Source organism: Anomaloglossus baeobatrachus, chromosome 4 (assembly GCF_048569485.1).
Source record: "Anomaloglossus baeobatrachus isolate aAnoBae1 chromosome 4, aAnoBae1.hap1, whole genome shotgun sequence".
In the NCBI taxonomy this organism is placed as follows: Eukaryota; Metazoa; Chordata; class Amphibia; order Anura; family Aromobatidae; genus Anomaloglossus; species Anomaloglossus baeobatrachus.
Genome location: NC_134356.1, coordinates 550,636,506 through 550,663,436, shown reverse-complemented (window position 1 = coordinate 550,663,436; position 26,931 = coordinate 550,636,506). Strand labels below are relative to the sequence as shown.

Sequence of the window (26,931 nt, the reverse complement as noted above, 5' to 3'; positions counted from 1 at the left end):
ACCCCCATCGTATGTGCGGCACGTTCAATTTGTTGAACGTGCCACACAAACGATTAACCCCTGTCACACCTGTAACCCCTTCCATACGACCTCGATGTGGGCAGCAAAAATCCACTTCCTGGAGTGGGAGGGACATTAGGCGTCACATCGACGTCACGCGGCAGCCGGCCAATAGAAGCGGAAGGGCGGAGATGAGCGGGACGTAAACATCCCGCCCACCTTCTTCCATTCGGATTGCCGGCGGGAGCCGCAGGACGCAAATAAGATCTGTTAATCGTTCCCGGGGTGTCACACACTGCGATGTGTGCTACCCCGGGTATGATAAACAACCCGACGCTCAATTTTTAGGAATTGAACGACGTGCGTGCGATGAACGTTTTACCGTTCAATCGCAATCGCACGTAGCTGTCACACGTTACAATGTAACTTATGATGCTGGATGTGCGTCACTTACGACGTGACCCCGCCGACACATCGTAAGATATATTGTAGCGTGTAAAGCAGGCTTAAATCAAATGTATGGGGTCGAAGGAAACCGTGGAAGAAGATCTCCTGCCCAGTGGGCTATGGGCATTTAATTACAGATTTCACATGAAGTGAATCCTCATCTTAAAGGGCTCCATGGTGACTAGTGATGAGCGGGCACTACCTTGCTCGGGTGCTAGGTACTCGTAACGAGCAGCTGGATGCTTGGATGGACGCAACTCAAGTCAATGAGGACAATCCTTTTTCCAGGCAATCTTCAGGAAAAATGCTCGAATTCCATATTGACTTCCATTACATTGGCACATCTTATAAGTACCCAGCACCAGAGCGTGGTAGCCACCATTTTCGACCAAAGAATGGGGACAACATGTTATTGCTTGACTACCATATTTTTCGGACTATAAGACGCACTTTTTTTCCCAAAAATGTTGGGGGAAAGTAGGGGGGAGGGGGGAACGTCTTATAGTTCGAATGTATGCCACGGGGAATGAGGGAGCTACGGTGGAGCGGGTCATCGGCGGCATGAGCAGGCTGTAGCAGTGCCTACCGCGACCACGTGGGCATGCTCACTAGCCTCATTTCATATGCATGCATCCTCCCGCCCATGATCTCTCAGCGCTGAAGCCAGCGCCGACAGGTGGGCAGGATGATGGCCAGGGGATGTGCGCATAATTAGTAGCCAGCCCGTGTGATCACCCCTGGCAACTAAAGCCTGGAGTGATCATGTGTGGCTATATTCACTGTCCCCTGCATATCATCATCAGCGCAGGGGGCAGTGAATAAGTATGGTATACTCACTGGCCACCGATCCCGGGAGCTTCGCGGTGTCCTCCTGTCTGCCGGCCCGCTGATGTGTGTGGAGAGCGGTGAGCACAGGGATGACAACAACTCTGAGCATTGCTCCACACAGGTCAGCAGCGCTGCTGGCACTGACAAGAAGACGAGCGATGCTGTGTGGAGCGATGAAAGGTCAGTATAAAACGTTTATATTTTTGTGTGCCACAGGATCCAGGCCATATACCAGGATGGGGGTATATAGCAGGATGGGGGCATATACGGTACCTGGATGTGGGCACATATCAGGATGGGGGCATATACGGTACCTGGATAGGGGCACATATCAGGTTGGGGGCATATACGGTATCTGGATGGGGGCATATACGGTACCTGGATAGGGGCACATATCAGGGTGGGGGTATAAAGCAGGATGGGGGCATATACGGTACCTGGATGTGGGCACATATCAGGATGTGGGCACATACCAGGATGGTGGACATATATACAAGGATGGGATCATATACAAGGCAGGAGGATCATTACCAGGATGGGGTACCTTAGTACAGAATTTGGGGACATTACCCCCATAACAGTGTCAGCAGCAGATCCTCGCCCCATAACAGTGTGTCATGACCACATTTTTTGATTAGAATTTTAATGTTCCTATTTTCCTTCTCTAAAACTAGGGTGCGTTTTATGGTCCGGTGCGTCTTATAGTCCGAAAAATACGGCCTTTTAAAAGGCTGTGGGTGGGGTCATATGTAAGTTGCACATAACTTACACTGAGATTTAAGATAGAACATTTACAATTACTGGCTCACGGGTTCCACAAATATAATTCATGTAAATTATTTGTGCCTTATTATTGGGGGTGCCCTCATAGCCTCACCTAACAATGTGTCCTATCCCCTGTTATGGTTGATGATTTTATCAGCTGTTTTTATGAGCAATAAATATTTATCTTTAAAAAAAAAAAAGATTGTCGTCACACCAGCATACATTAGTTCCCATTTGGTTATTAAGCATAGTTGTGCCTTTGGGCCATCTTATTTGACCTAAAAGTTGCAAACCTTTGGAACTTATCTAAAACAATGTAAAATAGGGAAGGAGGGACTAATTATCTAATGTTCACAAGATAAAAAGGTATTTGTCATTAGGCTTTTGACCTACAAATTGTTTTGGAAGTCCTATTTTCAGCTTGGTACGGGCAGCGAGGTTGTTTTAACTAATTAAATACTTTGTTGAAAAGTATGACCCTATGTAAGCAAGGAAATATTCCCTGCGAGAGTAAAGGCTTTATTACAGGCACAACATGAATGACGACCCAGGATAGGGACAGAAGTGAATGAGGAAACAAATTAAATCTTTACCTAACACTAACCATTTATTTCAAATCCACGTGGCTTATAGGATGAGGCTGTAGACGAGGCTTCCAGCAGAGAACATTTGTGCTGCTAATCGTCTCTTAACCCTTCTCGGATTCAATGCTATGTGCATAGAGAAACTACAACCTACAACCAGAAGAAACTTATTTAGAATGGCCACGTCCACGCCTGACCCAGAGAGCTCATTACAGTCCTGCAAACCCCACATTACGGGAAAACAGCTTTAACCTTCGTCAGGCTACATAATTTTACAACGTTAACAGCGACCCCTTATCTCGGAAAGGGGGGGGGGGGGGGGGGGGGAAGATATTTTATTGAAATTTGGCCAATATATTCTGGACCAAAACTGCAGAGATGTCACAAAATTTCAGCCCTCTACGGCTTTTGGGAAAGAAAAGAAAAAAAAAATATATTGCAATTTTAAAACGGAATAGTTACAATTGTACCTATTCTGCTGGACAAAGGTTAACAGAACGGTAGAGTTGGAAGGGCCCTCAAGAGCCATTGGGTCCAACCCTCTGCGAGTGCAGGTTGCCCTAAATCATTCTAAGCTTTACTGAACATATATCATTGATCGGACACCCACAGTGCTGACTTTACACTACACTGCTCACTACACACAGAGTGAGCTGTAATCACTGCCCTGCATGTGGACAGCCCGCTGCGGAGTGTGTGCACGAGCAGAGGGTGCTTAAAGGGAACCTGTCAGGTCCAATATGCACCCAGAACCATAAGCAATTCTGGGTACATATTGCTAATCCCTGCCTAACCGTCCCTGTATACACTAGCATAGATAAAGATAATTAGAAAAAGGATTTCTAAAGGCCCCGTCACACTAAGCAACATCGCTAGCAACATCGCTGAAAACGAACAACTTTTGTGACGTTGCTAGCGATGTTGCTGTGTGTGACATCCAGCAACAACCTGGCCCCTGCTGTGAGGTCGTTGGTTGTTGCTGAATGTCCTGGGCCATTTTTTAGTTGTTGCTGTCCTGCTGTGAAGCACAGATCGCTGTGTGTGACAGCGAGACAGCAACAACTAAATGTGCAGGCAGCAGGAGCCGGCTTCTGCGGAGGCTGGTAACCAATGTAAACATCGGGTAACCAAGAAGCCCTGTCCTTGGTTACCCGATATTTACCTTTGTTACCAGCCTCCGCCGCTCTCACTGTCAGTGCCAGCTCCTGCTCTGTGCACATATGTAGCTGCAGGACACATCGGGTTAATTAACCCGATGTGTGCTGTAGCTAGGAGAGCAGGGAGCCAGCACTAAGCATTGTGCGCTGCTCCCTGCTCTGTGCACATGTAGCTGCAGCACACATCGGGTAATTAACCCGATGTGTGCTGTAACTAGGAGAGCAGGGAGCCAGCGCTAAGCAGTGTGCGCTGCTCCCTGCTCTGTGCACATGTAGCTGCAGCACACATCGGGTAATTAACCCGATGTGTGCTGTAACTAGGAGAGCAGGGAGCCAGCGCTCACTGTGCGCTGCTCCCTGCTCTCTGCACGTGTAGCTCCGTGCGCTGGTAAACAAGGTAAATATCAGGTTGGTTACCCGATATTTACCTTAGTTACCAAGCGCAGCATCTTCCACGCGGCGCTGGGGGCTGGTCACTGGTTGCTGGTGAGCTCACCAGCAACTCGTGTAGCGACGCTCCAGCGATCCCAGCCAGGTCAGGTTGCTGGTGGGATCGCTGGAGCGTCGCAGTGTGACATCTCACCAGCAACCTCCTAGCAACTTACCAGCGATCCCTATCGTTGTTGGGATCGCTGGTAAGTTGCTTAGTGTGACTGGACCTTTAAGCTCTTTTATCATATGCTAATGAGCGCAGGGACTAGTCCCCTGGCCCCATTCACATATAAACAGGCTCCTATGGGTGTGCTATCATGCTAATGAATGTGCAGCATCAGAGGATGATCTCACTCACCTCTCTGTTGCCATTGCTGCCAGACCCTGGGATTCGGCTCAGTGATCCCAGACTTCCATTCATGTGCACTACTTCAGTTTGAAGTCAGGACGCATACACCCGGCTTCATATTGCGCATGTTCCAAACTCCAGAGTCATGCGCACTTACCTGAAATCCAGCATCCGACACGATGGCAGCTGGAGAGGTGAGTGAGATCATCCTCTGACACTGTGCAGTCATTAGCATGTTAGCACATCCAAAGGGGTGTACTAACATGCTAATGGGGCTGACTAACCAGGGGAGCAACGCCCAGGGGACTAGTATCCTCGCTCATTAGCATAAGGAAAAAGATCTTTAGAAATAATTTTCTAAAGATCTCTTTATCTATGCTAGTGTATACAGGTACGGTTAGGAAAGGACTAGCAATATGCACCCAGCACTGCTTGTGGTTCTCGGTACATATTGGACCTGACAGGTTCTCTAAGGTTTCAGGGAGCGCATGCATCACTCACTGTATAGTGAGCAGTAACAGATCTGCCCCAATGAGTAGAAAGGTGCAGCTCAGGTTTATAGTGTTTGTTGAGGTGACAGGTTCCCCTTTACTCCCTCTCACCCATGACATACATTACTGTATAACCATAGGTAGACTCAGGAACACAGCCTGCTTCATACCAGGCAGACACCGGCTGTGTTACACTGCCAGCATCTGCCTGTAAATATAGTGACCAGTGCACTGAACGCTGTACTTTACCCACTTTAATTCTGCTCTGACAAAAGGTATTTAAATGTCAGTGAGAAAAAAAAAAAAAAACCGCAATACCATTGCAATACCGTATAAGCAATATCACAGGTTCAAGTTCCCTAAAGGGGTCTAAAACAAAAATGTTAAATAAAATAAATAATTAACTCCCACACAGTGCCACTTGCTGCACAGGGCTTTACAGATGTGATCACCACTGTCCCCATAGGGGCCAAGTCTAAATTCTCTATCAGTATGTCTTTACAGTGTGGGAGGAGACCCATGCAAACAAAAAGTAGAAATATTTGGAGGGGTGGGGGGAGCAATGCCCTTATTTAATACACTCGCTATATGGTAAAAACTGAACTGGAAGTATGATTCTCCATGTCTGTACGAGTACATAGATACTAAATATGTACCGTATGTTTTTTTGTTTTTATTTTTCTATTTTCTTTATTTAAGCGGTGGTGAAAAAAATAAGTTTGCTTTTGGCTCCAATATCTGAGAATCCTAACACTTATTTGTAGAGCTCTAGGGCTGTGTTGGCTTATTTTTTGCACCCTGAGCTGATGTTTTTACTGATACTATTTTAATAGATGATGTTATGCATTGATAGCCAAAAGCCACGAACAAATTCTTGCATTTTGTTTTTTTCATTCCATTGTTTACACATTGAATTAATTTTATATTTTGATATTAGGCATTTCTGAATGCAGCGATAGTCAAGGTGTATTTTTTTTGTTTTATTTTCAATGGGGTAAAAAGGAGAGGTAACTGAACTTGTAGGGGTTACCATATTTTGAACAACGTTTTATTGTATTTACGTCACTTAGGGGACTTAGGCTATGTGCGCACAGTGCGTTTTTCACGGCGTTTTTGCGCATTTTTCGGGTGCGTTTTTGGCCTCAAAACTGCAGGACTTTGCTTCCCCAGCAAAGTCTATGAGTTTTCATTTTTGCTGTCCGCACACATCTGTTTTTTTTACCTGCGTTTTTGAGTTAAAAAAAAAAAAAATGGACATGTCAGTTCTTTCCTGCGTTTTTCTGCGTTTTCCCCCCATGCAATGCATTGGAAAAACGCAGCAAAACGCAGCCAAAAACGCACCAAATCGCGGCAAAAACGCATGCGTTTTTTGATGTATTTTCTCAACGCAGGTGCGTTTTTAGCGGCCAAAAACGCACCAAAACGCAGCGTCAAAAAGACGCAGTGTGCGAACCTAGCCTTAAAGCGCACCAATCACCAGGATTTTCCTAAGTAACCTAAAGCCAGTGCTATACTGGCACTATCAGGCTGATTCTATACATACCTTTAGTGGTTAGCTCGGATGTATAGGTTATGAAACACAAGCAAGTTTGTAAAATCATCAGCTTGTTGAGTGACAGCAGGACCTATGCTGAGGTCCTACCCATGTGACCAGACTGGGTGGGGCCTCAGCCAACAGAAAAATGTTGCTTCCTGGTATTAGCTATGTTGGCTGAGGCCCCGCCCCTTCTGGTCACATGGGTATGATCTGAGCACAGGTCCTTCTAGTCACAAAGTAAATCAATTCAATAATGGAATTTGCACAAGTAACAGGGGGAGGGGATAACTATGAATACCCAGCCCAGCCATTATCTCTGATCCACAGCTGCTGTCACTCAACAAGCAGCTGATTTTACAAACTTTACTTGCTTGGATTTTAAAACCTAAACATCCGAACTGACACCTAAATGCAGGCATAGAATCAGCCTGATCGTGCCAGGATAGAACCGACTTTAGGTTGTATAGGAAAATCATGGAGATTGGTGCTCTTTAAAGCGGTGATTGTCAAATGACTTGTGTTGTAAAGAACAGAGTATCAATATCAGCCCAGCTCCATACAGCACAAATCATCATCTCCTATGAATGTTGCCTCTCAGCCGGCGTTCAGCGTCATTACGGACACAAGGGTCATCAGCTGACCTCCAGACAATTCGGAAGTCATCCAGAGCTGTAATATTGCTGCAGGTACAAACACATCAGCTACAATATGTGTGCAGGCCTTGTGCGGTCTGTTGTGCCCAGACAGTAAACAGACTAATGAAGTGCTTGATTCAATCAGCCTTAATGCACTGCTGGAGAGATCGAAACGATAACCTGCTACCAGAAATTCATACTAAATACATTGCCTAGGATTCATATGACCGAGGAAATGGTAAGAACCCCAATTCATCAATTCGTTTTCGCCACCTTTATAGCATAAATAATTTGGCAAATATTTTGTAACCTTTTGGCATTTTCACAAAAAAAAAGTCTCGGATGCTCGCAGCTTTTGGAAAAGATAGAGCTTATCAGTGAGGGGGAATATTTAAATAATTGGCAGCAAAAAAAAAAAAAAAAAATGTATATAATATATATATATATATATATATATACACATACAGACAAGCACTCCAATCCGACAGAAATACATTCCTCCTTGTTGTATCTTTCAGCTGCCATGTGTTGCAAGTTCAAGGGAATTGTCAATAGGATTCATCCTCCTTAGGCTGCTTTCACACCTCCGGTTTTAGCAGAGCCGGCCAATCCGGGTCTAAAACCTATGCAACGGATGCGGCAACAATACCGCATCCTTTGCATATGTTTTTGACATGCGGCCCATCCGGTCTTTGCCGCTTGCAGCAGGCTACTGAGCTTGTGCAGTGGAAAAAAACACATGCGGCGGCCGGATGCGGTGTTTGCCGCAGGCAGCGTCAATAGGCATGCATTGCAAATCACACCGCATAGGCCGGATGCGGCGCGATGCATTTTTTTTTTTGCCGGACAAAAAAAAAACGTGCCAGGCAACGTTCCATCTGGCCGCCGCATCGGCTATCTGCCGCATGCTGCAAAAACCGGACGGAACGCAAGCCCATGCTGCACAATACGGCACTAATGTAAGTATGCAAAAAAAAAAACAAAAAACGGGTGCATTTTTTCTGCAAAGCGTCGGATTGTGCCGCACAAGAAAAAAACGGATGTGTGAAAGCAGCCTAAGCCATCTATATGGGCATGTAGGTCATGGGGACCTGAATAAAAATGACACCTCATATTCAATCTGATGTATTATTCCTGAAAAAAAAAACAACGTTTTTCTTAATATGTAATTGAGCTGTTAAGCTCTATGGGCCAGAGACAGATCTCCCTGAGAATCTTTGTCCAAAGCTTATTTTAAATGAAAGACTGCGTTCCCAGTGCGAGTCATGTAATGACTGACAGTCTGCTCTCAATCTGCATGTCTCACACTAGCTCTGGAGGTAGATTCTCAGGGAAATTATGGTATGCCCGGCCCATAGATCTTAACAGCTCATTAACATAATATATGTTTTTCCTTTCTCAGTAATAAGACATCAGATTACAGATATTAAGGCATCATTTTATTCAACATTTTACGACTTGCATGCCTAAAGACTGCTTAGGAGGGATGACCCCATTGAGAGAGTCCCTATTAGAGGTGCATGCCTTAGGGTATGTGCGCACGTGTGCGTGTTACATGCAGTTACGCTGCGTTCTGCACCGCAGCGTAACTGCATGCGTCCCCTGCACAATCTATGGAGATTGTGCAGGGGCCGTGCGCACGTGGCATGTTAGAACGCAGCGATTCGGCTGCTTGCCGAATCGCTGCGTTCTAAGAAGTGACATGTCACTTCTTTCGTGCGTTCTGCATGCTGTCTATAGGGAGAGGCAGCATGCAGAACGCACGAATCTGCCGGCACCATGCGCTTCAGAACGCAGCTTTTCAGCTGCGCTCTGAAGACCACCTTTTCGGTGCGGCGCAGAGCGCACACGTGCGCACATAGCCTTATAATGATTTGATGAATCTAACTCTAGCATGCTTTTCATTAGCTAAAACACCAGGCTTCATTAATTGAGGCTCCTGACTTCATATATCAGTGCCTAGTTGCCAGTAACATGTCCAGTTGAGGCTTGCAGCACACAAAATGATGCCAAATTTCTTTTTCATAAATACCCCATCAACAGCTTGGTTTCGCCTTCTAAACATATATCTGAAACATGCGGTTCAGCTTAAAAACATAGAAGGAAAAGTTAGAATGAGTGCGGACCAGGCAAATAGGTATTATGTACCTGCTTCCCCGGCGCCCCCCCAAAAAAAAAAAAAAAAAGGCAAAAGGCTGCAAGGTGACAATCTGCCAAAAACTGCCAGCAAAGCGAGCACGCTTGTTTGTGCATGAAACTATAGGTGTAAAAGACATTGTTACAGAGTGACCTTGATATAGAGATATTAGGATTAGTCACAAATCATGAGCTTGATACAGGATCTACCACTCATACAAGTGCTGTATGTGACGCCTTGGACTATTCGGGTCGTCACAATCTGCCCTCCCCGTGCAGGGCTCAAACCTCCATGGTTTTGGGTCTCCATCCTGCAGTGCTGCGTCCATCAGCATTCACAAATCCTAGATACACCTTGCACCACACCTGTCAGGCACACCTGCGGGCTGTTTAAGCAGGAATAGGGCCACCCACCTAGGGGTCAGACAGGGAGGTGTCAAGTCAGTCGAGTAGTAACCCTCGAGCTGAGGAGCTCTGAGGAAGCTGGGAGTTGTAGCTCCCAGGGGAGAAGTAGACTAGGTTGTAGACGGTGGTCTGGACCTAGGGGAGTCTGACCCCAGGTCGCAGGTGATTGAGGCTAGGTGCCTGGAACCAGTCAAAGAGGACAGTCAGCAGCCTGGTCCTATCACCGGTCCGGGACCAAAGGCACGTAGGGGTACACGGACCCTAGGTCGGGGAGAAGCTTCAAGCGACCCGGCAATTAACCTGCAAAGGACAGTGCCTTTATGGACTGTTCCCATGAAGGTCAGAGATTGGGGGTACTAGCACAACGAGGGGGATAGGGCTATCCTAGAAAGTGACCCACTGAAATAGCAAGCCTGAGAGCAGGCTCCTTCACTTAGCCACAGTGGGGAGCGGGGCCCGGAAAGCACCAAGCTACCGGACCATAACGGACAATCTAAATTGGTGCCAGGAGGCAGGTTACAGACCACCAGGCAGTGCTGCAGGGGACGGGACCCGGACGAGCTCCCCTCGAGAGGCAGCGGCAGTCAGAGACTTGGTTTACCCTGTTGTCAGCGTCTGCTTCATTGCTGAGTGAGGACCCGACTGACCCCTGCATTGCATCCCCGCATCACTATCCAGAAGTCCCAGGGCCTACCCCTACCCATGGAGGGTAACGTCATCTTGCTGCCCCAATCCATCACTCCGGGTACGCTCAATGGCAGTACTCCCAATTGCTGCACACCATGGGTGGCGTCACGAACTATACCTTTCCCCTGTAAATAACCCCCTTTCACATTTCAGTGTGGCCCCTAAGCCCCCGGGTCCGGAGACCCTCGAGCCATGAGTAATCACCAACCCCCGGATGCGATCTGCTGCAGGGGCAGCACACTGTACATACAGTATTCCTTTTCTTGCCATAATAAGGGTGAATAACTGACACGTTACACAAAAAGTATCTCAAAAGTTACTGTCAGAATTAAATATTTATGCAGTAGACCAAGGTCCTCACAATTACATAGTTACATTTACTTAAGTCTGCATACAATTCCAAGAGGAAGGTAGTGCTGGAAAGTAGCCCTGGGTAAGAGCCTCGGCCCTGCAGATCTCCAAGGCCGGCTGTGACATAAATCCCAGGGTTGCGTACACACGATGCAGCCGCAGCCTTGCCATAGAGGAGACTGCACAAGTGGGACTGAAGCCATCTATAGAACATAGTGACTCGGATATCCAAGAACCATCAAAGTCATTCTGGCACTCAGAGGGATTTCCCTGCCTCTACATGGCCCTCTGTGCAGCTGACAGGTGGGTGGGAGGAATCCCCATCACGGAGCATCCCCTTCAGTTCCACTATTCCAGGATCTATATAAAGACCATTGTATTTTATGTAGCAGCGGTGCCGTTAGTGGACACAAAAATGACAGATGAAAGCAGATTATTGCTGTGGACGCCATGCGCAGACACAGATTGTTTCTGTAGATCTTATACTAGTCCCAGCTGCCCTTATCAGAGACGTCTTACATAACGCTCATACTCATGCAGTGTTATCCATGTGTGCAAATGGCTGCAATAAACGCCGCTCCATCTGGCTAAAATACTTCGAAGGACCAAGTGGACTCAGTGTTCAGGTCCCTTAAAGAACACAATCTCTAAAAAGGAAGGGGGGCCCCGGATTAGAAGAGAATGAAGGTCTTAATCCACCAGATTGATTACAGACTGTATTTAGAGCTCCGGCTCAGCGCCACTGTGACAGAGCTGCAATACTCCACACAACCTGTGGACAGGTGTGGCGCCATTTTTTAATGAAAGCGAGGTTTTTTTCCTAATCCTGGAAGAACCCTTTGAAAGAATGATATTTTATGTCTGAGAAACACAGATTAGGAAGACTGTCCAAGAATAAGTGTTTGGTTTTTACACTTTAAAAAATAAAAAAAAAAAAGTTCCCCATGTCAGACAGTATAGGATATGCATACAATGTCAGTTGCAGGAACACTTGTGAATTTTTTTATTTTTTTTTTTTTAACCCTTCCTGGGTATGGACAGCCACCTTTATCTGGTGACATTTGATATTACATTCATGGCCAGTCTGAAGCGCAGTTGCTCATAGCATATATAGTTCTGGCTGAAAGTGTTGGCACCCTTGAAATTATTCCAGAAAATGAGGTATTTTTCGCAGCAAATTATTGCTATTAATTGCACTTACACTGATTTCCTGTGTGTGTGGAGAAAAAAAAAAGTGGGAAATATAAAAATCAAACCTAAAACCAGATAAAAAGGGGAGAAGTTGACTGAATCTTTGCATTGCATGTTTGTGAGTGCCACAGTAAGCAGAGAACAGAAAGAGAACATAATCTCAAGGTTACAAGTCCATCTCTAGTGATCTTGATGTTCCTTTGTCCATGATGTGCAACATAAAAATCAAGAAGTTTGCAATCCATGGTAATGTAGCATATCTCCCTGGGTGTGGACGGCCGAGTAAAATTAATGAAAGGCTGCAACGCAGGATAGGCTAGATAGTGGATAAGCAGCCCCAATCAAGTTCAAAAGAAATTCAAGCTGTCCTGTAGGCTCAGAAGTATCATCACAAACTATCCATCAACATGTGAATTTAATTAAATGCTATGGCAGGCGACCCAGGTGGACCCCACTGCTTACACTGAGACAAAGACTGCAGTTTGTCAAAAATGTATGCAAGTAAGCCAAAATCCTTCTGGGACAGCATCTTGTGGAGCAAGGTAGAGATTTTTGGTAAAATACATTCTACTGTTTACCGAAAACCGAATGAAATCTACAAAAGATAGAGAGAAAAGAGAAAAAAACACGGCACCTACAGTCAAAGATGTTTTGGGGTTGTTTTGCTTCCTCTGGCACTGGATATCTTGACTGTGTGCAAGGCATCATGGAGTCTGCAGGTTACCAAAGGACTTTGCGCACAACGTAGTGCCCTGTGTCAGAAGGCTGGGTTTGCATCCTAGGTCAATGGGTCTTCCATCAGGATAATGACCCCAAACATACTTCAAGAAGCACCAGAAATGGATGGAAGCAAAGTGCTGGATAGTTCTGAAGTAGCAGCAATGAGTCCGGATCTAAATCCCATTGATTGACCTGTGGAGAGATCTTAAAATTGCTGTTGGGAGAAGGCGCTTCAAATATGAGAGACCTGGGGCAGTTTACTGGAATTTTGGATCACTTCTTTTGCAAAGAGGTGTAGGAAGCTTGTGATGGTTATAGTAAGTGATTGATTGCAGTTATTTCAAAAAGGTACCGTACAACCAAATATGAAGCTGAGGGTGCCAACAATTTTGTTCGGCCCACTTTTGCAGTTGTGTGAACTTATGTTCAATTTTTTTTTTTTTGGTGCCAATACTGAAAGTAAAACATGCAATCGCAATAATTCTTGTAGAAAATGAAATATCAGATAAAGTCATGGGTGCCAACACTTTCAGTCATGGCCAAGTAGTTCTAACAATGTTTATGGGCTGTGAGAAAAATGGGCTGCACAAACCCACGTAACTTAGAGCTTGTTTAACGACTGTATAAATCGGATGTCAACCACTGATTTTTTTTTATTGGATCTCACACTGACCAATGTCTAATGGGGAGTGCAGATGAACGATAGTCCGTGAAAATCTGTGGGAAAATTAATCTGTTCTGCAATTTTACTCTGAAATCGGATGAGACTCACCTAATTCAAGTATGTTTGGCAGAAAAAAATAAATAATTGGATGCCACAGTATACCGATTATACTACAGAAGTGTAAAGTGACACCTGTAAATGGTCCTGTAAATTAATAGGTGTTAAAAAAAAATAACGTTTTATTTCTATAGCACCAACATATTCCGCAGCGCTAAAATACTCATGGATGACAAACAGATTGCACACAAAAAAGGGGGGGGGGGGTGAGATCCCACTATTTTTTTTTTTATTATTATAGTATTGGGGAAAGGGTTAACCAAAGAAAGAAAGGGCGGGGGGGGAAGGGGACAAAATACAGGGTGGGGGGGAAAAAACAAAAAAAAAAAACACACACAATCAGTATTGCCAGAAGTGAGGTGGAATCAGGAAATATGATTATAAGATATCACCAAAAATATCCAATATTATCCCAATGTTTTGTAATGGGCAATTTAAAAAAAGTCCCAGCCAGCCCCTTTAATTTACCATGAGAAAAAAAAAAAAAAAAAGAAAAAAAAAGGAAAAGCAACACACTTCATAGAAATTGGTTATGGTACACTGCATGACAAAATTACTCTTCTCAAAAGTGAGAAATCTGATTAAACCATAGCCAGGAATAGCATTTGTGCATCGTCACGTGCATCCAGTAATAGTAGATGCTTTGTGGTGTCAGTACGGTTTTTCCCATCCTCCAAATTAACATTAAGGATGTACACGGGAGAAAATTCTTTAGGTGCTAAAAGTTTCCCCATATAAGAGTAAAAATGTTATTTGCTATGCATTAAAGACAAGCATGTACAAAAATGTATCTGAAAAATGTAAGATGTCGCATGCATAGTATTTATTCCATTCCGCATTCACACGGATGGCATCGAACAATCTCTTCCATTGGTTACTTTGCCATCCAGTTTGCACATAGACCAAAAAAAGTATCTTCATCTGAACAAGATCCGAAGGTGAATTTTATACCTTTTTTAATCCATGGCTGACGTTTTTGCTGTGATTACATGTTATTTGCATACTAATACAACTCCTGCCTGAAAGACTTGTGGAGCAGCACCATACACTGTTCTCCCCACTAGTGGTCCGGTGGAATTGGTCTCTTTAACCCAAAGCAACAGCCAAATTAAGATATATCTACACCCCTCACATTTTTTTTTTTTTTTTTTTTTAAATATTTGGAGTATATTTTTTCATGGGACAACACTGAAGATTTGACAGTATGCCAGTAGTCCGTGCACAGCTTGTACTCTTATAACCGTGTAAATTTGGTGCCCTCTAAATAACAAACAGCCATTAATGTCAAAACCGCTGTCAACAGAAGTGAGTACACTACTAAGCGCAAATGTCTAAATTGTGCCCAAAGTGTCAATATTTTGTGTGGCCACCATTATTTTCAAGCTCTGCCTTATCACTCTGGATCATGGATTTTCACAGGAGCCACTGGATCCTCACTGATGACACCACAAAGCTGGTCAATGTTAGAGATCTTGCTCTCCTCCACCTTCCATTTGAAGATGCACCACACATGCTCAATAGGGTTTAGGTCTGGAGACATGGTTGGACAGTCCAGCACCTTTAGCCTCAGTTTCTTTAGCAAGGCAGTGGTTATTTGGGAGGAATATTTGAGGTCTGCATGTTGAATACTGCCCTGCAGCCCCATTAATAGGGGATTCATGCTACTCTAGCTCCCCACTGCAGGCACCACTCATGTAGCCCCAAACCCATCATGCTTGACTGTAGGCAAAAGACACTTATCTTTGTACTCCTCTTCTTGTTTTCATCACACATTCTCGACACCGTTTGAACCAAAATAAAATTCATCTTGATCTCAGACCACAGGGCACGATTCAAGTATTCCATGTCCTTAGGCTGCTTGTCTTCAGCAAACTGTTTGCAGACTTTCTTGTGCATCATTTTTAAAAGATGCTTCATTCTGGGATGACAGCCATGCAGACCACTTTGATGCAATGTGCGGCATATTGTCTGAGCAGAAAGCTTGACCCCTCCCACCCCTTTAACCTCTGCAACAATGCTGGCAGCACTCATGTCTATTTTGAAAAGACAACTTCTGGGTACGACACTGAACGCGTGCAATCAACTTCTTTGACCATGGCAAGTCCTGTCCTGAGTGGAATCTGTCTGGTTAAACCACTGTATAGTCTTGGCCACCATGGTGTGGCTCAGTTTTAGGATGTTGGCAATCTTCTTATAGCCTAGGTCTTTATGTAGAACAACAATTTTTTCCAGATCCTCAGAATTCTTTGCCATGAGCTGCAATGTTGAACTTTCAGTGACTAGTATGAGAGAGTGTGTGAGAGATAACACTAAATTTAACACACCTGCTCCCCATTCACACCTGAGATCTTAGTACTCACTTCTGTTGCTGAGTTTAGCCATTGTTGTGGGTGTGAAGAGTTAGGGGACACGTCAAATTTACACTGTTAGGCCTAAGACACACAGCATAAAAATCGGAGCGAGTGGAATGCGATAAAACATCGAATTCCACTCGGACCAATATTACTCTATGTGCCAGCATCCATGAGCGATTTTTTTTTTCTCAGCCCTAAATCGGACTGAAAAAAACAATAGCAGCATGCTGCAAGTGCAATGCATTCCTGGTTTCTCTAACACCCAGTCAAGTCTATGGGTATGTGTGCACGTTGCTTTTTACCTGCTTTTTACCTGCTTTTTACCTGCTTTTTCTTCTGCGCTGTTTAATGCCAAAATGGATGTGTTCTTCTATTCAAGCAAAGTCTATGGGAATTTGGGTTTCTTGTTCACACTATGTTGTTCAAAATGCTGCCTTTTTGTGGCAGAACTTTGGTCAAAAACTCAGCTTTGCAGTGCAAAACCCAAATGGCAAAAACAATTGACATGTTGCTTCTTTGAAAAGCTGAGTTTTTGACCAAAGTTCTGCCACAAAAAGGCAGCATTTTGAACAACATAGTGTGAACAAGAAACCCAAATTCCCATAGACTTTGCTTGAATAGAAGAACACATCCATTTTGGCATTAAACAGCGCAGAAGAAAAAGCAGCAAAAAAGCAGGTAAAAAGCAGGTAAAAAGCAACGTGCGCACATACCCTATGGGGTGAGATAAAAACTGCACTGCACTTGCATTACTCCGGTATAATGCGAGTGCAGAGCGAGAATGGCAATAGCCGGCAATGGAGGAGAGAGGGAGATAAATCCCTCTCTCCCCTCCGCAGCGCCGGCCCGCCCCCTGCAGCTGTGGTCCGATCGCATGATCGGACCTCAGCCGCAATGACACTCACATGACAATCTGTTCCCGCTGTGCTGTCAGCGTGAGCCGAGTGTCATGCGAGGATCGCAGTAGTCCCCGTGTGGCCCCTGCCTTATACAAGCTGTACACTGACTACTGTACATTGTATCAAAGTGTCAGATCTTCAGAGTTGTATGATGAAAAGATACAATAAAATATTTACAAAAATGTGAGGGATGTACTCACTTTTGTGATATACTGTTAGGGGACGGCAGGGCAGTCTGGCAATAGGTCACACAAGTCATGAACATTTCAGAAAAACATGTTTTTTGTAATTTCGACTATACAAACCCCCCCCCCCCCCCAGACATATCAGACAGACTGAATAATTAGGTCTTGGATGCCATCCAAGTGGCAGAGCCAAGCACAATTTGTGATGCCTGTGTGTGGTACAGTAGCCATCAGTAACTCATTCCAAAAGGGCCAAGTACCAGGCACGGCCACTACAAAAAGTACAACGGTGCACCAGGTAAAACAACATGTGAATGCACCGCAGCCTCCTCAATCAGCTGATCATGGATGGTTCATTTCACAAGCTAAGCATTAACCATGACAGTGCTGGCTTAGAAAAGATTACATTATTTATAATTCTATTAAAAACTCATCTAAAATTACATTTTGGACAACCCCCTTCAAAACTCAGACATGGTCCTTGGTCCCTATTGCTTTATTAAACACTCCCTTGAAGAATTAAATATTTTGTATCAAGTATTATTCCCTTGACTGTAGTGAGAGCACTAGAGAAGAAGCTCGATTAGACCAGTGCGACTTCTAAACAGCTTTTCAGGTATTAAAGGGCTATTCCCGAACGGTTATGTTATCCATTATCCGTTGAATAGGGGGATTACTTGCACATCGCTGGGGGTCAGACCGGTGAGAAACCGAAGATTTGGTCTCTGGAAAAGTTCTAAACAATAAAGAGGGGTTCAGCAAATTATCCCATACATCATGGCTATTTGGGGAATAACCCAGTCAAGCAAAAAATGATAATCCTACAATGGTTATTAAAGCTCTATCAGCAAAATACCAACATGAACCATACAACTGCAGTGTAAACAGTGAACGTAAAGTCTGGTGTGCCCATTGATATCAATGACTTCCAATTCTACACAAAAGGAAAGCTAGCCATAAGCAGTAAAAGATGTAAGGACTATGGGCGGCACGGTGGCTCAGTGGTTAGCACTGCAGTCTTGCAGCGCTGGGGTCCTGGGTTCGAATCCCACCAAGGACAACATCTGCAAGGAGTTTGTATGTTCTCCCTGTGTTTGCATGGGTTTCCTCCGACACTCCAAACACATACAGATAGGGAATTTAGATTGTGAGCCCCAATGGGGACAGTGTTCCTGATATATGTAAAGCGCTGTGGAATATGTTAGTGCTATATAAAATTAAAGATTTATTTTATTTTTTATAGTATCCAGAACAATGTCATTGCAAATGGTCGAACTCTCTGTGCCCTCATTTCAAGGATCCCCAAGATCTGATATGATGAGATCACAGGTAACAACACTCCAGAGGGTGTGAAATAGGTTTTCTGCCTTCCAGGACATTTCTATAGGCTGGATCACAGCCATCCATTCCAGAGTGCGAGCTCATTACAGGCAGATCTAATCTTTACGAGGCATGAAGAGCATCACAGGTATGACCAGCAGCAATGCCAACAACAGTAGCAGATTATGGACACAGATTTATCATGTTGTCTTAAGACTCTGGGTTTTCCAGTAGTAAGATATTAAGATTGCCACATCAATAGTGACAAATACAGAAGATACGCTGCACAGAAAGCCATGCAGTGTGAGCACGAGCCGTCCTGCCAGGCAGCATGTCTTCTCCATGTGTCACATACAGACATGTGCAGAAACACACACAGAAGCTAGGCCCGCATGTTGTCAGCTAATTACAGGGATGTTAACATGTCATGTAATATTTACAGAACTTTAGCCAATGTGACCAGTAACAATACAAAAGAATCTGGCACCTAAGATCAGAAGAGTATTTCCTCCTGACATCAAGACATTAGGTCAGGGGGACTCAGAAGGATTTATAACAGGCCAAAAGTCTCCTGGTAATTGTCATGAGGGATATATTAAATCCTCACTGAGCGCCATGATCACAGCAGGGTCCATACACAGGAGAGATGGCTTCCACCATCTGGCATCAACATCAAGAACTTGCTGACTGCAAACTACAACGCCCAGCATCTCCTCACTGCCTATGTAGTTGTACGCAGATTGATGAAGGGCAATCAAACATTTCACATGGCATGTGGTCATCCGTACGCAAAGTACAGCCATTACACTGGTGACCTATACAGCTACTACACAGGTGATCTACCACCACACTCCATAATGTGTACAACACAAGACAACATATATCAGATGACAGGTGCGGTCAGAAAGCAGTATCACAAGCGCCATGATATAGGCTATATACAAATACACACCTCCGCCACACAAAAACTAGGTAAATACTCAACATAAAAGTATTTAGAGATAACTAGTATACAAACGATATAGTCTGTGTGTGTGTGTGTGAGATATATATATATATATATATATATATATATATATATATATATATATATATATATATATATATATATATATATATATTTTTTTTTTTCTAACACATGTATATAATATATACAGATCTAACACACAAGGGGAGACTGGTTCTCCAGCCCATACAGAACACATTGGGAGATGACAAAATACTGATTTCTACCGGCAGACCCTGTACAGTCCAGTCTCCTGCCTCACTCCCCATAGTGCTGTGTGTGCCCCGGTCCAGTCTCCTGCCTCACTCCCCATAGTGCTGTGCATGCCCCGGTCCAGTCTCCTGCCTCACTCCCCATAGTGCTGTGCGTGCCCCGGTCCAGTCTCCTGCCTCACTCCCCATAGTGCTGTGCGTGCCCCGGTCCAGTCTCCTGCCTCACTCCCCATAGTGCTGTGCGTGCCCCGGTCCAGTCTCCTGCCTCACTCCCCATAGTGCTGTGTGTGCCCCGGTCCAGTCTCCTGCCTCACTCCCCATAGTGCTGTGCATGCCCCGGTCCAGTCTCCTGCCTCACTCCCCATAGTGCTGTGCGTGCCCCGGTCCAGTCTCCTGCCTCACTCCCCATAGTGCTGTGCGTGCCCCGGTCCAGTCTCCTGCCTCACTCCCCATAGTGCTGTGCGTGCCCCGGTCCAGTCTCCTGCCTCACTCCCCATAGTGCTGTGCGTGCCCCGGTCCAGTCTCCTGCCTCACTCCCCATAGTGCTGTGCGTGCCCCGGTCCAGTCTCCTGCCTCACTCCCCATAGTGCTGTGCGTGCCCCGGTCCAGTCTCCTGCCTCACTCCCCATAGTGCTGTGCGTGCCCCGGTCCAGTCTCCTGCCTCACTCCCCATAGTGCTGTGCGTGCCCCGGTCCAGTCTCCTGCCTCACTCCCCATAGTGCTGTGCCCCGGTCCAGTCTCCCATCACGTTCCTCCTCACCTGTGGCAGTGGCTCATGTCCCGGCTCCCTGCTCGCACTCTTGCCCGTGTATCTGGCTCTCTCTCTTCAGCCCTGACTTCCTCCTCAGCCATACCCAGCCCCTTATCGGGAGGCGGTAACTTGTGAGCCGGGCGGGGAGGAGTGCGGCCGGGCTCGGTGCCCAGGTGCTTTCCTGTTAACATTTTGCAGCTACTGAGAGTAAATAATTGCCGGTGTACGGGCCGCTCTGCCGGTGTAGTGGTGGCCGGTCCTGCCGGTGTAGTGGTGGCCGGTCCTGCCGGTGTACGGGCCGCTCTGCCGGTGTGGTGATGGATGGTCAGCTCCGGTCCCGTTTATTAAAAGTGCATAAATCGCACAGGACAATCTGGTCTGTATGGCGCCGTGTATACAGCCGCATCCTCTAACAATCCGCACTGTCCTCACTGTTTTCATTTCTGTCACGTCCTTTCTGCGGTTTCTCTGAATCTCGGAAAGTTGCGTGTCATAGCCACAGCACACGGTGTGCACAGAGGGGTTTCTGAGGAGTTGTTTTTTTTTGAGAAGTCTTTAAAAAAAACAGCTAAAAATTCTTCCTATTACTTTCTATTGTCAGCCCACTGCTCTTTATATGTTCGGTCATTTTGGCCTTTTTTTCCCCTTCGCTTCCAGTTTTGTAAAACACCTGGTCAGTAAAAAGAAAATAATGCCCCGTCTGATAGAAACTGGACAGTTACCAATCAAAAGGCAGCAAAAAACTTCGAAAAATTTCTCAGGCCTAAAACACACTTCCGCATAAAAAACGTCCGTGTGGCACGGTCCGTTTTTCGGGTCCGTGTTCCTTTTTTTGGGGTGTTTCTCCGGTACGTATGGCATCCGTGTGATGGCGTATGCGAGCCATGTGTACGTGGAATGTCCGTGTGGAATCTCCGTTTGTGTGTTGCACAATGTGGTTGATACATGTCGGCTGACAGCAGACCGAGTTGTGCGATGAGAATGAACTCGGGTGAACTTCACCCAACTTCATTGTCATGCCGCGGCTCTGTCTGTGTGCCGCGTACTGATTAGCGGTCACCTGTAAAGGATTCACCAGTGACCGCTAATTCCCCGAGTGACTGAAGTGAGCAGCCCTCTCTCATACTTACCGCTCCCTGATCACCAGCGCGGCGAGGAACAGCTGTGCAGAGAATATGCGGCAACAATTACTTTGAATATGCCGGCCGCTCATTAATCAATCTCGTATTCCCTGCTTTCCCCGCCCACCGGCGCCTATGATTGGTTGCAGTCAGACACGCCCCCCCCACGCTGAGTGACAGCTGTCTCACTGCACCCAATCACAGCAGCCGGTGGGCGTGTCTATACTGTGCAGTAAATTAATAAATAAATAATTAAAAAAAACGGCGTGCGGTCTCCCCCAATTTTAATACCAGCCAGATAAAGCCATACGGCTGAAGGCTGGTATTCTCAGGATGGGGAGCTCCACGTTATGGGGAGCCCCCCAGCCTAACAATATCAGTCAGCAGCCGCCCAGAATTGCCACATACATTATATGCGACAGTTCTGGGACTGTACCCAGCTCCTCCCGATTTGCCCTGGTGCATTGGCATTCGGGGTAATAAGGAGTTTTTGGCAGGCCATAGCTGCCACTAAATCCTAGATTAATCATGTCAGGCGTCTCCCCGAGATTCCTTCCATGATTAATCTGTAAATTACAGTAAATAAACACACACACCCGAACAATCCTTTATTATAAAAAAAAAAACACTAACAAATTGCCTTGTTCACCAATTTTTTAAGCTCGAAAAAGCCCTCCATGTCCGGCGTAATCCAGGATGGTCCAGCGTCGCTTCCAGCTCTGCTGCATGAAGGTGACCGGAGCTGCAGAAGACGCTGCAGAAGACACTGCCGCTCCTGTCAGCTCCACGCAGCTAATAAAGGGAATAGCGCGATCAGCTGAGCTGTCACTGAGGTTACCCGCGTCCACCGCTGAATACAGCTGTTTTTTTTTTCTAATAAAGGATTGGTGCCAATGCACCAGGGCAAATCGGGAAGAGCCGGGCACAGTCCCAGAACTGTCGCATATAATGTATGCGGCAATTCTGGGCGGCTGCTGACTGATATTGTTAGGCTGGGGGGCTCCCCATAACGTAGGGCTCCCCATCCTGAGAATACCAGCCTTCAGCCGTATGGCTTTATCTGGCTGGTATTAAAATTGGGGGAGACCACACGCCGGCTTTTTAATTATTTATTTATTTTACTGCACAGTATAGACACGCCCACCGGCTGCTGTGATTGGGTGCAGTGAGACAGCTGTCACTCAGCGTGGGGGGCGTGTCTGACTGCAACCAATCACAGGCGTCTGTGGGTGGGGAAAGCAGGGAATACGAGATTGATTAATGAGCGGCCGGCATATTCAAAGTAATTGTTGCCGCATATTCTCTGCACAGCTGTTCCTCGCCGCGCTGGTGATCGGGGAGCGGTATGAGCCGGGGGAAGAAAAAAAACGAGCGCCAATGTAAGTATGACTGAGAACAGCAGAAAAAAAGGTAAGTATACTGAATTTAATATAAAAAAAATAAAAATAAAATCGCTAGTGTAAAAACGCACACGCACGAAACGTGGTGAACACGAACATACTCCGTGTGCGGTCCGTGCAGGCACGGACCCATAGACTTTAGCGGGTCCGTGCCTGCGTGCTGCCGGCCAAAAACGGACATGTCGTCCGTGCAGAAAAGCGCACACACGTACTTATCACACGGACACACGTTCCGTGTGATTTTACGTGTGTGTACCATCTACCATTGAATAACATGGGTCTCCGTGTGTACGTGTCTCCGGTACGTGCAAATACGTACCGCACACGTACAAAAAAAACGGATGTGTGTTGCGGGTCTCACACAATCTTCTAGAGCAGGGGTCTCAGCTCAGCTGGGTGTATGGGCAGCACACACAAAAAAAATTGAGAGGGGCCACACTCTTTGCAGGACAAAGTGACATTTTTAGTGATTCCATGGTTTTTTGTATACACCTTTTTTGAACATTTTTTGCTTGTTTATTATAACAAACCTGCACTTTTTTGTTTAGTTAAGTTTATATATAAAAACGTATTTTTAATGGCAAAAAAATCACGCTTTATTTTGATTTTTTTTCACATTTTATCTCCTTTTTGTAATATTGTTTTACAACTAGCAGCATATAATAATCTTAGCCAACATCTTCTAGTATTGTGCCCCATCCTTGTGCCCTGTAGTAAGGTGCTCATCTTTGTGCCTTGTAGTATTGTGCCCTATCCTTGTGCCCTGTAGTATTGTGCTCATCCTTGTGGTATCGTTCCATCCTTGTTTCCTGTAGTATTGTGCTCATCCTTGTGGTATCGTTCCATCCTTGTTTCCTGTAGTATTGTGCTCATCCTTGTGCGCTGTAGTATTGTGCTTATCCTTGTGCGCTGTAGTATTATGCTTATCCTTGTGGTATTGTTTCCATCTTTGTGCCCTGTAGTATTGTGCTCATCCTTGTGCCCTGAAGTATTGTGCCGATCCTTGTGCCCTGTAGTATTGTGCCCATCCTTGTGCCCTGTAGTATTGTGCCCATCCTTGTACCCTGTAGTATTGTGCTCATCCTTGTGCCCTGTAGTATTGTGCTCATCCTTGTGCCCTGTAGTATTGTGCTCATCCTTGTGCCCTGTAGTATTGTGCCCTATCCTTGTGCTTTGTAGTATTGTGCTCATCTTTGTGCCCTGTAGTATTGTGCTCATCTTTGTGCCCTGTAGTATTGTGCTCATCCTTGTGTCCTGTAGTATTGTGCCCTATCTTTGTGCCCTGTAGTATTGTGCTCATCCTTGTGACCTGTAGTATTGTGCTCATCCTTGTGCCCTGTAGTATTGTGCCCTATCCTTGTGCCCTGTAGTATTGTGCTCATCTTTGTGCCCTGTAGTATTGTGCTCATCCTTGTGTCCTGTAGTATTGTGCCCTATCCTTGTGCCCTGTAGTATTGTGCCCTATCCTTGTGCCCTGTAGTATTGTGCTCATCTTTGTGCCCTGTAGTATTGTGCTCATCCTTGTGCCCTGTAGTATTGGGCTCATCTTTGTGTCCTGTAGTATTGTGCTCATCCTTGTGCCCTGTAGTATTGTGCCCTATCCTTGTGCCCTGTAGTATTGTGCTCATCTTTGTGTCCTGTAGTATTGTGCTCATCCTTGTGTCCTGTAGTATTGTGCTCATCTTTGTGTCCTGTAGTATTGTGCTCATCCTTGTGCCCTGTAGTATTGTGCTCATCCTTGTGACCTGTAGTATTGTGCCCATCCTTGTGCCCTGTAGTATTTTGCCCTATCCTTGTGACCTGTAGTATTGTGCCCATCCTTGTGCCCTGTAGTATTGTGCCCTATCCTTGTGCCCTGTAGTATTGTGCTCATCTTTGTGCCCTGTAGTATTGTGCCCATCCTTGTGCCCTGTAGTATTGTGCCCATCCTTGTACCCTGTAGTATTGTGCTCATCCTTGTGCCCTGTAATATTGTGCTCATCCTTGTGCCCTGTAGTATTGTGCTCATCCTTGTGCCCTGTAGTATTGTGCTCATCCTTGTGCCCTGTAGTATTGTGCTCTATCCTTGTGCTCTGTAGTATTGTGCTCATCTTTGTGCCCTGTAGTATTGTGCTCATCCTTGTGCCCTGTAGTATTGTGCCCTATCCTTGTGCCCTGTAGTATTGTGCTCATCTTTGTGCCCTGTAGTATTGTGCCCATCCTTGTGACCTGTAGTATTGTGCTCATCCTTGTGCCCTGTAGTATTGTGCCCTATCCTTGTGCCCTGTAGTATTGTGCTCATCTTTGTGCCCAGTAGTATTGTGCCCATCCTTGTGACCTGTAGTATTGTGCTCATCCTTGTGCCCTGTAGTATTGTGCCCATCCTTCTGATATTGTGCCCAGTAGTATTGTGCTCATCCTTGTAGTATTGTGCTCATCCTTGTGTCCTGTAGTATTGTGCCCATCCTTGTGATATTGTGCCCATCCTTGTGATATTGTGCCCATCCTTGTGCCCTGTAGTATTGTGCTCATCCTTGTGCCCTGTAGCATTGTAATCAGCCTTGTGACCTGTAGTATTGTGCTCATCCTTGTGCCCTGTAGTATTGTGCCCATCCTTCTGATATTGTGCCCAGTAGTATTGTGCTCATCCTTTAGTATTGTGCTCATCCTTGTGCCCTGTAGTATTGTGCCCATCCTTCTGATATTGTGCCCATTAGTATTGTGCTCATCCTTGTACTGTTGTGCCCAGTAGTATTGTACTCATCCTTGTAGTATTGTGCCCAGTAGTATTGTTCCCATCCTTTAGTAATACGCAAAAAAAAATTCTCACTTATCCTCTGTTCCTGCGTGCCCACGATCAGTGTTTGCAGAGTTTTGGAGGCAGCAAGTTTCAGATGCGTCCAAAACGCTGCGCTGTACAGTACAAGCATAGTGGATGGGATTTCTAGAAATCCCGTGCCCACTGTGTGTGTGTGGCTTGCAGCGAAAACTGATTTGCGGTGTGGCTTTCCTGAATGTCAATTGTTTCCTGCGGAGTCGCATGTGTCCTCTCTAGGGAGAACACAGTGAGGAGACCGCAGCGCCCGGAATCCTGATCGCGTTGACGGGCAGCTGCGGCCTCCTGCAGAGGAGACTTGCGGCTCGTGATCATGGGCATGCACCTTAGGCTACTTTCACACATCCGGCTTGAGCCCTGCGGCTCAAAACACCGCATCCTTTGCATAAGTTTTTCCCATGCGGCCCGCCCGGTTTTTGCCGCTTGCGGCATGCTACTGAGCATGCGCAGTGGCAAAAACCGCATGCGGCGGCCGGATGCGGTATTTGCCGCATCGCGCCGCATCCGGCCGCCATAGGCATGCATTGAGAGATGCGCCGCATCGGCCGAATGCGGCGCGATGCGGTTTTTTTTGCCGCACGAAAAAACATGCCAGGCAACGTTCCATCCGGCCGCCGCATCGGCTAAATCTGCCGCATGCGGCAAAAACCGGATGGAACGCAAGGCCATGCGGCACAATGCGGCACTAATTAAAGTCTATGCAGGAAAATCGCAACCGGCAGCAAAAAAAAACGGTTGCGATTTTCCTGCAAAGTGCCGGATTGTGCCGCAGAAGAAAAACCGGAGGTGTGAAAGTACCCTTACCTGTTTTTTGCGGCTCTATGCCAGGGATCGGCACCAGCAGGGCTTTACTACAGTTGCATCATTGGGGGTGACGAGCAGAGGAGCTGTCTGCACTATATCAATGGCTGCTGCCGGCCAAACAGATGCAAGGAGGTGACGTCATACAGCAACATCACCTCCTTACATCTGATTGGCGAGCGGCAGCCATTGATATAGTGCAATATACGGATAAGGCTGCACATCAAACTTAGATAATGGTATAATGCCTCAAGCATATGGACAAATATTGGAATATACAATGAAAAATGCTACTTGCTAATTTGAACATGTGAATAATGAATTGCATACCTGCCATGAATATTAGGAAAAAGGAGATATTTAGCAATCGCATTGATCAATGTAACTGAGCCCCAAGGCCTCGTCAAGGCATATCTCTATATTGGGGTCCCTAGCTCTGTGACCCTAACTGTGTGTCATCTCATTGCAATTAAAAACTGCTATGGGTGGAGTAGTTTTTACCCATAGCAGTTTTTAATTGCAATGAGATGACACACAGTTAGGGTCACAGAGCTAGGGACCCCAATATAGA

General features: G+C 45.8%; 1 protein-coding gene across 2 annotated transcripts in view; it reads right to left on the bottom strand.

The window, feature by feature from the left end:
- MCTP2 (multiple C2 and transmembrane domain containing 2) overlaps positions 1–20,316 on the bottom strand; it is a 239,582-nt gene extending 219,266 nt beyond the window's left edge. For both annotated transcript variants that reach the window (XM_075345977.1, XM_075345978.1), the window contains exon 1: positions 20,233–20,316. The gene's annotated coding sequence lies outside the window, so the exon portion shown is untranslated. The remainder of the gene's footprint in view (positions 1–20,232) is intronic.
- Between the last annotated feature and the right edge of the window lie 6,615 nt (positions 20,317–26,931).